The sequence below is a fragment of the Apus apus genome, chromosome 7 (assembly GCF_020740795.1).
Source record: "Apus apus isolate bApuApu2 chromosome 7, bApuApu2.pri.cur, whole genome shotgun sequence".
Lineage (NCBI taxonomy): Eukaryota > Metazoa > Chordata > Aves > Apodiformes > Apodidae > Apus > Apus apus.
In genome coordinates, this window is record NC_067288.1 from 6832559 (window position 1) to 6845885 (window position 13327).

Below are 13327 nucleotides of genomic sequence, written 5' to 3' on the forward strand. Positions count from 1 at the left end.
CAGTGCCACTGATAAAAAGGCTTGTAGAATAAAACATTGTAGATCAGATGGCTGACGGCTGTTGTGTGCTACCAATAACCACATCTGGGCCAGCCAGGCAAAGTATCCACCTGTGACCCTGCCTGACTGGGTTGTCAGTGAGAACAGGGAGAGCTCTGATTTATTCCTCCAGGAGAGGAAAAGCACATCTGATGTTAGTGTTCCTTAGTTTCACAAATTATACAAGTTGGCTACCTTTTTGGATGGTAGTAAGGGGCTTTATTTTGAGAAAAATTTTAGAAGCATAGAATGGTTGAGATTGGAAAGGACCTCTGGAAATCACCTGGTCCAACACCCCTTCTCAGGCAGAATCATCTTAGAGTGGGCTGCCCATGGCCATGTCCAGATGGCTTTTGAATATCTCCAAGGATGGAGACTCTACAGCTTCTCTGGCTGACCTGCTTTGTGCTCAGTCATCCTCACAGTAAAAAGGTGTTTCCTTATGTATTAAGATGGAACATTCTAGGCCATCATTTTCCTAATGTACTGTTTTACCCTTAAGTATATATTTCTTCTGCTCTCAAATACTGTTATCATAGATGTTTCAGTTAATTACTTGAGGTAGTACAATCACTTGTTTTAATACAACATAATACATTTGTTTTACAAAGCAGTTTGTAAAAGTTCATTCTATGTGAAACTGAAACAGAGTTTAAATTTAAGCTCAGCCCTAACAAAACCAATATATTTGGCAAATTTCTGTAGCCTGTCCAAATCTGTTTGCTCAAAGAAGATATTCTTTCTGCTGCTACCTTAAGATGAGAAGTGGGCATTGTAAATATTGCACACAAAGAAATTCAGAAAAGTAGATTTGAAGATGGGAGATGGGGTTTTAACATAAGACTAAAGTAAAATGCACGGTAGTGTTTCATTACTGAACATTCCTTGGGTGAATAGTTCACATCCAGCCCCTTAGTTCAGCTATTTAGAAGATTTTCCAGAAAAACTCTTGTTTTTCTAGAGCAAATGGCTAAGCCAGCTTGCAATTTCGTTTCTGCTTCACAGTTCCCCTCCTATGCTTTGCTCAGCAGCTCAGAACACACAGCAGCACAGTCCTATGAAGCCTGTGCTTTATAGTTTTCCAGAGCTTAGCAAGTGTCCAAAAAGGTCTGGTGGGCTTGAACTAGAAACTTCCAGGCTGTGCAGAAGGACTTCGCAATTACTTTTTTCCAAAGCCTTACCCTGAATGAGTCACTGATCTGTTACAGTAAAGCATAATGATACTCTAATAAAGCCTATTTGGTTTTGACTGCGCTATTAATTAATCATGCTAGGGTTTTCTTTCTTGCACACTGGTCCCTTTCCTTGATGTCTGCTTCAGGTGTGCTGTTCAGGGGAGGCTCAGGATAAAGTGGAAAGAATCTTTTTTTGTATTTTAAACGTTGTGGTTAGGTCAAGTGCTGTAATCAAGAAGGTTTGGTGAACAGCTATGTTATTTAGTTAAAATCTGAAACCTTCATTCCACCTTTCCGAGGTTTAAACAGCAAAGGGTTGCCCCTTCAAAACAAGAGTGATCACTGAGAGAGACAGAAGCAGGGTGGCAGAAGATGTTTTTTTGTTGTTGTTTTGTTTTGTTTTCAAATAAAGTATGAGTGGCTGCAGTCCCCATCTCCAGTACCTGGGCTCCAACAGGTGTGATCTCAAATAGGCTCCAACGCCAATGCACGTGTGTTGGAAATTCTTTTATGTCACTAACTGCTTGGACTGGTCCAAAATTGGAGCTGTTTGTCAGCATAATCAGCTGTGAAATTCTTAACTCCTTGAAGCTCTTGAACTTATTCAAGAAAAGGGGTTCCTCTAAGCTCCTCTCTTGGGCCTGATTCTAAAATAAAGAGGAAAAATTGCAGGAATCATCAAAACACTTCAGGATACATGTTTTTGAGAGACTTAAAATTCTTCTTGTCATCATTTGAGCAGTCTGTATAGTTTTTTTTCTCCCCTTAGTCTCATTTCCCAAAAGCAACTTCCAGAAGTCATATGCTCAGCATGTATGAAGAGGCCAATGTAACAAGGTGGTATGGACTTGAAAAGGCAAGTTTGTTTCAAGTGTCAGTTTTCCAGATGGATATAATACTACTTATGCTAAGTGATACTTCTTTGGAAAATGTAATAAAAAGCCTGTAATGTTCAAATATCTTGATAAGATTAAGTAAATTATGCATATTTGAATAGCTTGGTTTTCTAATCTTGGTGCAGATGGCAGCTCCCTGCCAAATGTTTTTTCCAAAAACTGTGAAATAATTTTTTCTCTAAGTGGTGTGACATGTCTGTTAATGTTACCTCAAATAACAACCTGCTGCATAGATCAATAAAAAGAGCAAGCATGTCAATATGTCTTACTGTTATGCATCCCTGTTGGTGAATGGTGTTAATTCCTTCTCATGTTAGGCCTTTTTCAAAGGGTAGAAATGCAAAGTGGATCAAAGTATCAAAAATTAGCTATCACAGAAGGGATATAGGGCTGTTTTTATTGAAGCCTAGAGTTAATTTTCATCAAAAATATCCCGTATCTCTGACCTGCAGTAAAACAAAAGATTTTTAGTCTGACAGGAAGGATATGATAGGGTACAGACAGCTGTGAAGTTAAACTTCAGTTTATGAAATGGAAAAGTCATGCTACTACTTTTCTATATAAGTTGCATGTTAACTTGTTTAAAATGTTCTTCCCTTGAATTTCTGACTATAAAACTCTTATAGTGCTCTTATGTACAGGGATTTTACTGGACATTATTATTCTTTTATCGTTGTAAATGTCTTTGTCAGATTCATAGAGCTGGAACTTTTCCAAGCCTAATAGTTTTAATTACTTCATTTCTCTAGTGGAGCCATGATCAAGATTCCAACTGTTCCTGCAGTTTGGCTTGGCTGTGGTTGTATATGTGTGTGGCTGTGAGTCACAAGTCCCCACTGTATTTAGTTCCTGTGCTGCCCAGGGGTGTCAGTGGATAGGAGGTGATGTTATTTCAGCTGGTGCTCAATTTCTAGATGAAGTACATGTGCACGCTCCTGTTAGCTCTAGACCTCTACGGGTACATCCTTTCTTTCCCAAGATGCTGTCCTGACTTTTTGAGCACTCCCTGGCTTGCGCTGTTGCATGAGAGATATGCTGGTGGTCATTTTCTCAGCAGAAGCTCCTCGGTGGTGATGGTTTTGGAGCTGTTTGCCTGCGAGGTCGTGCTAGAGTGTGCCACCTGGGGGCAGTTACAGCACTGCAGCCCGCAGCAGCCTGTGCTTTGCTAGGGAGCTTGGATGTGCATGGAGTCTTCTCTTTAAAACCTCTTGTATGTGTCACTTAGAATGTGCTACAACATAGTCTAGAGCGTCTTGAATGCCTTGTGTTTTGGTTAAGTTTTCCAAGCTGAGTCATTATTGCTCATTTTTAAACAATTCCCCGTGTCAGCTGGCATGGGGCTGCTGTTATTTGCTAGCCTGGAATATCTTGGGGCAGAAATGGAGTTTTGGTGTCTGGCACTGTGGCTGAAACAGTTTGGAAATGTACTGGGGAGAACATGAATGATGATGTGGCTGAGGGTAAGCAACATCTGCCCCAAACTTTCCAGGCCAGTGTGATCTATCTGTGAGGATGCAGTCACATTCCTGTTGCCACTGTGAGACAGTGGTTGTGACATGCCCCTAGTTGGGTAGTTTTTCATCAATGTGTGCATAATATAATCCCATTCTTGTCTATGAAGCCCATTTACCTTAGTTCTGCATTGCAGTGTCTGCAGTTCTGATGTTTTACCTTGAGCTCAAAAAATTGTGTTGCACTTAAGAATCATTAAATTAACTTTTTCATCAAATTGTTACCATGTAGAGATATATGAACTTTGAAGCAAGGCAGCCTAGTCCTTGAGTTTCTTCTCTCTCTTCATATACTGCTTTATATGTGGAATTCAATCTTGCAGGTTTTGTGGTTAGCAGAGGTTAAAATCTGTAGTCAGAACTCAGGTCATTTGTTCAATGCTGGCAGTACTGGAGTGATTATTGAAATTGTAATGAGTAAAGATGACACCTCTGAATGCCAGTAGATTAATCTACTGAGTGTGATAGCAAATAAACAATGCAGCTGTCTCTCAGGTGGTCATGCAGAGAAATTCATAGAACTTGGGTGTGAATAGCTAATTAGTTTGTTTCAGAATTTTATGAAAAATATTTATACTTGTTGATCATTATTTACACAGTTTTAAAGAGAATTTATTTGGCTTAAGGAACTAAGGTCCTTGGTGGCAAGTAAATGGGAGCAAACAAATTGTCTGACTTTGCATGTGTCAATCCTATGCCTGTAAAAAAAATTCAGGTGAGCTCTAGCTCTCCAAGCAACAGGGATTGGGTGGGATGGGATAGGGTAGTATGGGAACAACATTGGTCTGCTTTCTGGACTGTTCATGTGTCAGGGAAGGAAGCTAATGTATAGTATGTGTATTGCTTCCTTCAGTCAGAGGGACTTTTCTTACTGCAACATTCAAGGGGTGAATGATCAAGTTGCAAAATAAGTTGATTGCAGACCCTAAATCTCGTGGCAGTTTCCATTTAAAAGCTGTGTCCCAGATGACTGTTACAGATGGGTGACACAACAGGTTTATTCTCTGTGAGTAATAGCCCATGGGTTTGAATTCATGCAAAGCTCTAATGAGCTTCTGTTCTTTTCTGAACAAGTACATGCAGATTGGGAGCATTAGGAACTGATAGGCTTTGAATTTTCCAAAATGTTGAGCATGCATTCAGTAGTTACTTTGCATGAGAATCTGCATCTTCGATTTGTATCATGTACATGCATGTGTGGGCTTGTGCACTTCTTGCTTCCAGTCCTCCTGATCTGCTGAAATATTTAATTTGCATTGACATGTTAAATGGTAACATCAACCAGGGCATCAACCAGTGTAATCAGTGCACAAGCAGCGTGGGAGTGTTTGGTCCATTGCTGTCCAAGTGACAGCACCACCTCCTGGAATGTATGTGAAGGCAGAGCAGCAAAAGTGAAATATGTTATTGAATACAAGTTATTCAGCTGGTTACTGAATAATTGCTGTGGTATTTATTGCACTTTCACCAGAAATGGGTCCTAAGTTGCTGACCATCTTAGATGAAAATGAAATTAAATGCGGCAGGATAATTCCAGCTGCTGTGTGCCAGGCTGTATTTGGTGCCCTTGTGCTGTTTGTTTTGGACTCCATGAAGTGTTCCTGGTGGTGACAGATCCTGAAGCCAGGTGATAAATGAAAATAAACAGTTAAAACCTGGTCACTAAGCTTGACACTGTGTCACATTACTGATTTGACACAGACCTGTGCTATTATGCAGTATTTCTGCAATCAACCCTGTTATGGTCTTGTATGGCAGGGGCAAAGGATATGTAGCCTTATTTGAATTTCACAGAGCCTGGAAGGGGACCATCTGATATTTTGTGATGTCTTTCCATCTGTTGTACAAGAAGCAGTTGAGCCAACACATTTCTCAGAGTATAGGTACCAATGGAAAAAAAAAAAATCATATTGATGCTATACGGTCTCTGATACTGCTGTGTAGAAGATTTAATTGAGGAAGCAGAGAGGCTTGTACTGCATGTACATTCCTCCACCCTCCACCTCCCTACAAATTTGCTTGTTTCTGAAAACATGACCTTGAGCTTCAAGGACAAGCTGCTTTCATTGGTATAAATTGTTGTAGATTCATTATCTTTTGTGATGCTGTGGCAACTAATTCTGTTTGATGTAGCCCTCATCTTTTTTATGTTCATTGCTTCATTCTCTTGGTAAAAGTCATAGTTCTGTCATTTCTATCATGGAACAGGATCAGTATTTCTTCTTGTAACTATCATTCTAATGAAGGACAGCTTTGCCTGTTTGTCATCATGTTTCAGTCTCCTGAAAGGAAAAAAATACTTGAAATTGCTCAAGTGGACCCTGCATAAAAAATAATACAGCAAGATGTTTAAGAGTAATTGCACTGGGGCTTGTGAATATTTGTGAAAATGTGGGGGGCTGCTTTTGTTGTTTTCTGTGCATGTTCTGTCTTGAAATCCCTCCTTGGCCAGTCTTGACTCCACAGAAATCTTCATGGATATTCTTTTTACTAGGTATTAATGCCAGGCATTGTATGAGCTGTTCATGGAAAGGCTGTAGCATGAACCAGTTTCCAAGGTGGAGAGACACTGTGTTGTTGTGATTGAGATTGGAAAGGTGGAGAACAATCTTACCCAAAGGAATACAAAGGCCTGTGACACAGTTCTTGGAGCAATAGGGCAGAAGAGACAGCTGAGAGCCCCAAAGGATATGAACACAATGAGATTTTAGACTTACTCTGCTGACTGACAGAATAAACTTAGTTGGAATCCGTAGTGACTCCTGACCATTTACTAAAGCTGCTTACATGGCTTCAGATGACCAGAATCTTTGGATTCTGGCATTGTTGAATTTTCAGATCAGTAAGTGAGTTGATAGATTCTGTAGCAAGACCAATTTTTTTTCTTTTACTGAACTTCAAGGCACAGGTTTTTCTTAACCAAATGCATCAAAATTTTTATCTGTTTTTAAGCAAGTTTGTTTTTCATTGATGATTGCTCCTGGATGCATCTTAAATAAGTTATTTAATGATGAAATGAGAAGAAGTTCTAGACCTTTAATAGATTTCAGGGTTCACCAAAGAATTGTGTGTTAGACCCATGGACATGCATGTTTTGAAAAGGTCAATTATGAAAAGTTTTTTTTTTTAAATTTGCATAATTGTGTTCACCACAGCAGTTTGAATAAAAACAGGAGATATTTTGCCCTTTTAAAGTCTTCAGCTTTTCCTCTCTTCCTGTCTTTAGCTTGCTTTTGCTAAAACATTCCAATATTATTCATTAAAGAACACAGGGAACATGGACTGACTGTGTTAGGAGCTGCAGACTGGGCACATAATTAGCTCTGGACACGTAGAGTAAAGGGGTAAGATGGAAAGTAAAGAGCCTCTTTGCTCTGGCTCTTGTTCAGTGAAGTTAGGAGCTGGAAGAGATCCCTGGACAAGAAGCCTGCATGAGGGCAGTGGGGAGGCAAGGTGACTCTGGCCATGTGAAAATCAGACTATCTGGATTAAAAGAGACTGAGTGAGGCACTGAAGAGAGGCTGCAGCAGAAGGGGATGAATACGGACTGAAAGGTTGAGACTGGAGAGGAGAGTTAGGTCAGGGAACCATGAATGGGAAGGTGAGTCTGTCTAGAGACTTGAATCACTGTCTTGTTCCTTATGGGATTCTAAGGAATTTCCTACCTGCAGAAAAATGTCATCACCTTCCAATGGACAAACAGTAGCTCTGTGGACAACTTATCACTGCTGATAGTCTGTTGACCCAAGAATGTGATCCTGCACGTGAACAGTAGGTATTTCTGCTGCTGCAGAAGGAATTTTTTTAAGTATCTTTTTAAAAACAAACAAAAATTAATAGCTTAAATTGGAATAAGATGATGTGGTGCAACATTAGTAGCATTACTTTTAAGTATGTTTACTATGGTATTTTATCCTAGAGCTGTTGTATTTTTCAGAGTGCAGAGTGTTTTGTTTCTGAGGCAGAGCTGTGGTGAAGAAAGCTGTTGATGAAGGTGAAGAAGTAGCAGTAAGAGTGGGAGAATTGTTGGAAGAGGAAGGAAACCTTACTTGCTGAGGCAGTGGAGCTTTGTCCTGGAGAGCTTTAATATTCTGTGCCTTCGGGTTCTTAAATTCCCCATGGCAAGTTACTTAAACCAGACTTTCCATGGTGGTCTGCTGATGGTGTGTTTCCCATTTATTTCTGCATCCAGGTTGATGCTCAGGGATCTAATTTGTGAGAATGTTGAGTCTTTCTAGCTTCTACTGAGTTTGGTGGGACCTCTACTTGGACCACTTCAAGAGTTTCAGCAGTGTAGGCAGCATCATCTAGCAGTGTCAGCATAGCAGGTCCTTGCAGCGCACTGCTCTGCTGAAGCATTAGGCTGGATCCTAAAGTGAGGAAATCGTGGGTGTTGGTGCAGCCTGAGCCAGCTGCCTGGCTTCTTCCACTGGGGCTGATCAGCTGAGGCAGTGTATCATGGCTGTATTGGCTCAGGAGTTAACTCAAAACTACCTAAAGCATCTCTGCAAGTTGTTGAGTTGCGCTGGCTTGATGGATCCATGAAGTGCTTTAGAGTAATTTTTAAATTCTCTGAAGATTGGATCTTGGAAGTCTCAGGGCATCCAAAATAAATGGAAGCATTTTACTTTCATCTCTTTGCTTTTATTTCCCATTTGTAAAATTACAACAATACTATCTTCTCATCTCACATGGGTCATTAGGAAAGGTAACTTGTTTATGCGGAAGATAAAAATTGTCTTCAGAATGGGATTTGAATGATGTGTGGCAACTAAATCCATGGCTATCCTCTGAAGAACAGACAGAATAATATGCAATTTTAAGGAAAAAGGGAATAGCTTGTGGAGTGAGCACCAGCCATTCTGTGCCCTTGGTGAGACAGGTTATGAAGGGAAATACTTTGGTCCTGTAATTCTAAACCTTGTATACATGGGATGGTCAAATGAGTGTTGTTTAGACAGCTTGAATTCTGGTGCTTTTTAACTTTTAATGCTTCAGTTTCCAACCTTAGAAGTTATCTTGCTGGATTGCACATTTAAAGTGCAAAACATGCTTATTGCCATGTGCTCTGAATAACACTGCCAGTCAAAGCCAAGGCTTTTTTCCCCCCTGTTAAATTACTTCATGTTTTGTGATGTTGTTCCAGCCACAATAGCTTTAGACATTTTACATGTATGGTAGTCAGGTCTGTGATAATTAACATGGGAGCTGACATATTAATAATGCAGAGGAGAGCATCTCTAGTAACATACTGAATTACATGTGAGGTTCCAGCACCTAAATGCAGAAGGCCTGGAGGCTCAAGAAAGCTCAAGGGAGCTGAAAGATCCAGAGTATTTGATTTTTTTGATGGTAGTGGTTCAAATAAGAAACTGGAGGCTGTAAGGATGGATTTAATATGAAGGTCACCTGCAGGCTCAAACGAAATACAGCCTCTGTGCTGCTGTATGATGAGCAGGGACAGGAGCTTGGCAGTGATACTGGCTTGCTAGCTCTGTCCAAGAGTCCTACCCTAGCTGCTGTTTGTCCCTGTGTACCCTGATATCAGTAAGCTGAACAACAGAGCAAAGAACTGGCTTTAAACCCCCGTTACATTGGTTGAAAGATGTATTTTTTTTTTTTCTCTCTAGGTAGCTCTGGTGGTGCAATGTCAGGAGCAGAGTGCCTGCTGTGGTGCTGTGCACAGTAACATCTGCTACACTGGGATGGGTAGAGTTTCAGAGCCTGCAGGGAGGATGAGCTGTAATGCAAAACTCACATTTTCCTGGTGTTTGAGCATGTTCAGCACAATACATTGAAGTGTTTTCAACCTCTTAGTAGAACTACCTAGATCACCTTTAAAATCCAGAGTACTTAGTACTTACTGTTGTTTTTCTGGGAGAAGGCTCTGTTGGTTTGAAGCTTGGTACATTGAAGTTTATTGAAATTGGAAAAAGCTGTTGTATTTTGTTGTGGTTGTGTACATGAGAACCCCTCCTTGCAGTTGCTGGGACAGCAATGGATACTGTCTCACAAATGGGGTGATTGTTATGGTGGTTGTTATGTATTTCCTGTAGAGTAGGAGAGAAGCTATTGAGATTACAAATTAAAAATTAAATTAAAAAACTCTCAGTGATTCAGATATAATTTTTCCTTCTCACATTTCATCTGCAGGAAAGAAATAAGCATTAAGAAAGCAAAGGAACTGTCAGTGACAGCATGTGCTGCCCACCCCGTGCTGTGTGGCAGGAACAAAGACTTTTATTCCTGCCTTTTTTTAATGATTCATTCTACTGAGGGAGGGGGGGGGCTGCCATGTCATTTTCCTTCCAAAATATAGTAGGCAATTGGTTTTCAGTTCATTTGCTGACATTTATCATATAAAACATGGTTTGCTATAGTGGCTATTAAAACCTTTTGAAAGCAATGGATCAGGTACTCATTTGCAAAAATGGAGCAAAACAGATGTGACCCTTGTCATCCATGTAAAAACAAGAAAGATTACAGGGGTCAGATGGCTTCAAAGCTACTTTTAGACAGTGTCTGCTTGTAGCTGGGTTCCTGATCCTTCTTAAGAAAGTAAAAACCTCTGGCCAGCTAGGCTCTGTAGGAGCAAGAGCAGTCAAATTGTGCAAATTAATGTATATTGATATTTCTAAGGCAGATTCAAGTCAATTTTAGTAGTGATGACTTTGAAAAAGAGTTAAATATAAATTACTTGACTTTGGATGCTTGTTGTGGTCTCATGTTGGGGCAGACAGAGAACCAGTTGTCTTGGGTGAGGAATTCTGCTCCTAAACTTCCCTGGACTTCCTTATTGTGTTGCTGCTGCTGGAGGTTTTACCCCAACTCCAGAAGCAGTGGAGCTTGACTTCCAGATCCTGCCTGGATGGACAATGACTATCCAGAGCCAGGAAGCAGCTGGAGGCCAGGGAAGTTTGGGGATAGTGACAGGAGCACGGGTGAATGAGTACCCGTGGGAGAGTTAATTTAGGGAGGTTGGAGAGGCTAGAAACTTATGGAGTGACTCTTCCTCATGCTGTAGAAAGAAAGAAAGAAGCCTCTGCAGGAGATAAACTGCTTTGAATCTCAAAGAATGAATATGATCAAAACAATCTCCTCTGTTTCTACTTCCCTGCAACTGTCTGCAACATCAGATAGTTTTCTGTTCATCTGATGCCTGCTGTTACTGGCTGGTTCAGTTCCGCCTGCTCTGGGACAGGCGCTTTCCACCTCCGCAGTCTCTTCACATCCTGCTGGAATTTCCCTTTCAAGGCAGCCTGGAGTGTCCCATCCCAGAAGGTGTGAGGGACATGTAACTAAAGACCTTTGAGGAAGGCAGATAGGGGCAGATAATGTATGTGTTTATGTATCACTAAAGGAAAATCCTGATATCCTTATAGCCAAGTTCATTAGTGATAGGCTGGATAAGAAAGTGGAAAATGGTTTGAGCTGCTGAACTCAAATTGGTGTCTGGTTGCTAGTGGCATCACTCTGGGACCAGCTTTTGGGCCAGTACTGTTTATCATCTTATTCGTGGCTCAAATGATGGGCTGGAGCACAGCACCAGTGAGTGTGTGGACAATACCAGATTGGACATACTAGTGAGTACATTGGAGGGCAGCATGGCAGTTCAGGGGACTGAGGTGGGCTGGAGAAATTAGCTGAGAGGAGCCTCAGGAAGCTCAGTAAAAGGCTGGTGCAAAAGCCTACATCTGGGATGGAATAACCCATTGCAATGGAACAGGCTGGGAACTGACTGCTTAATAAGCAGCTTTGCAGAAAAGACCAACCCCTTGGGGTCCAGGTTGAGAAGTTCCCTAGGAGCTAGCAGTGTGCCCAGGCAGCAAAGGCTGTCATAGCAGGAGTGCAGCTGGTGTAGCAAAGGGAGAGATCCTGTTCCTCTGCCTGTGAGACTGAGTAATAGGTGTCTGGTTTGGGCTCCCCAACACAAGGACAGTGGCATAAAGGAGCAAGTCCAGGAAGGCCACTGAAGTGGCCAGGGCTGGAGCATGGATGCTCTCAAAGGTGCACTGGAACAGGACAAGGGGCAACAAACACAAATGGAAGAGAAATTGTGGCCACATATAAAGGGAAAAAATTGCCATGAGAGTGGTCGAACTCTGGAACCAGATCCCAGAGAATGGGTGACGTGTCTGTTGTTGGTATTCAGGACTTGCTGTGCAGAGCCCTGAGCACCCAGGTTTCAGCAGGAGATTGGATCAGAGACCTCCTGAGGTTCCTGCCCACCTATGTGGTTCTGCTCAGCAGCTGACAGTGCTAACATGAGACCAGCTTCTTCAGCTGACAAGCAATAGTTTGTCACCCAGCCATGAATCACGTAGTTATTTAACTCTGTACCTGATTTTGCTTTCTCCATGCCCCTTCTTGGGAAGGATGCTTTATCTTTTTATTACTTCAGACAGTTTTAGTGCTAAAATATTTCTTTAGATATTTTTTAAGCAAGGTGGCCTCTGGCTACAATTAGTGTCCCATTGGAAGAACTGGCAGCATTATATAGCAACCCTAAAGCAAATAATTCTACCTCATGGCATTATTACCTTGATCTGAAGATTTCCCCAGGCTGCAATTTGTCACTGATATTGCCTTCAGCTAAACTTAACCATACAAAAAAAAAGGAGTTAATAGGGCTGCAGTTCTGGAGTTGCCATCACCATTCTTTTGGGATGAGTTATTAGTACATTTTATTGACCAAGCATGTAGAGTTCTTGGTCCTTGAAAAATGATACAGTGGTTCATCACGGACTCCATAAATTGTTGGACTGTGTAGCAGCAATACCTTAGTCTCCTACACCATAAGAAAGGAAAGTATCTCTCAAGCACAGTAGATATGTTCTGCATGAGGTAGGAAATGAACTGTGTGGCTTGACTGATATGAACACTTGGTTGTGATTGCCAGTGACAGAAAAACTGACAGGATGGTACAGAGTTTCACTGCTGCATTTGTACTTTTGCTTGTTTTATGGCGTACTTACTGTAATTTGAGTGCTGTGTTGATGACAGTGACAGTGGGATACTATAATGTAGTTCTACCTGAGTCAATGCAGCTGTAATCAGTAAGCTGGAGTGACAAGGCTTAGGTGCTTTGTCATCAGTTGGCACTGGATAATGTTTTTTTTTTTTTGTGGCAGTGCTAACAGACCTATTGATAGGAGCAAGCTGCCCCAGCTCAGCTGATACTTTGGGCCAGCACACTGGAGTCATTACTGTGGTTTTCATCCAAAAGAGAAACCAGTTATCAGCTTCTAACAGCAAAGGGACATCAGGCTTGTCACTCTTCTCCTATGCTAAAGTATGACTATTGATGAAGGCTGATCCTGAAGTGCCACAGGGCCATGATGCCTTTTGATACCTTGCTGAGACCTCTGTGGTCCCGCATCCATCACTGCATCAAAAAGACACTTATCCTTAAAGTCAAGCACAACAGGACCACTGCATTCTCCAGCCTGTTGCTAGTTAAAGAACAACCACGGTTCAATTAATAAATTGCAATGGTTTTGGTCACAGTTGAACTATTGCTGAAAAGCTGAGCTGAATTGAAATGTGTTTAGAGGTGAGAATACAGCACAGATTGGGAGGACACTGGTTGAGCTATTTTTTATAGCCTTTAAAAATTAAACCTAATGTGCAATATGCCCATAATGTTAACTTGGATCTGTTGGCAGGTGTGGGTGTTTTTTTTGGGATTGTTGTTTTTTTTTTTTTA

At 41.2% G+C, this 13327-nt stretch overlaps 1 protein-coding gene across 1 annotated transcript in view; it reads left to right on the forward strand.

Moving 5' to 3' along the window:
- The window catches only part of TEDC1 (tubulin epsilon and delta complex 1), a 72727-nt gene that overhangs the window by 27882 nt on the left and 31518 nt on the right, over positions 1-13327 (forward strand). The gene's annotated exons all lie outside the window — the stretch shown is intronic.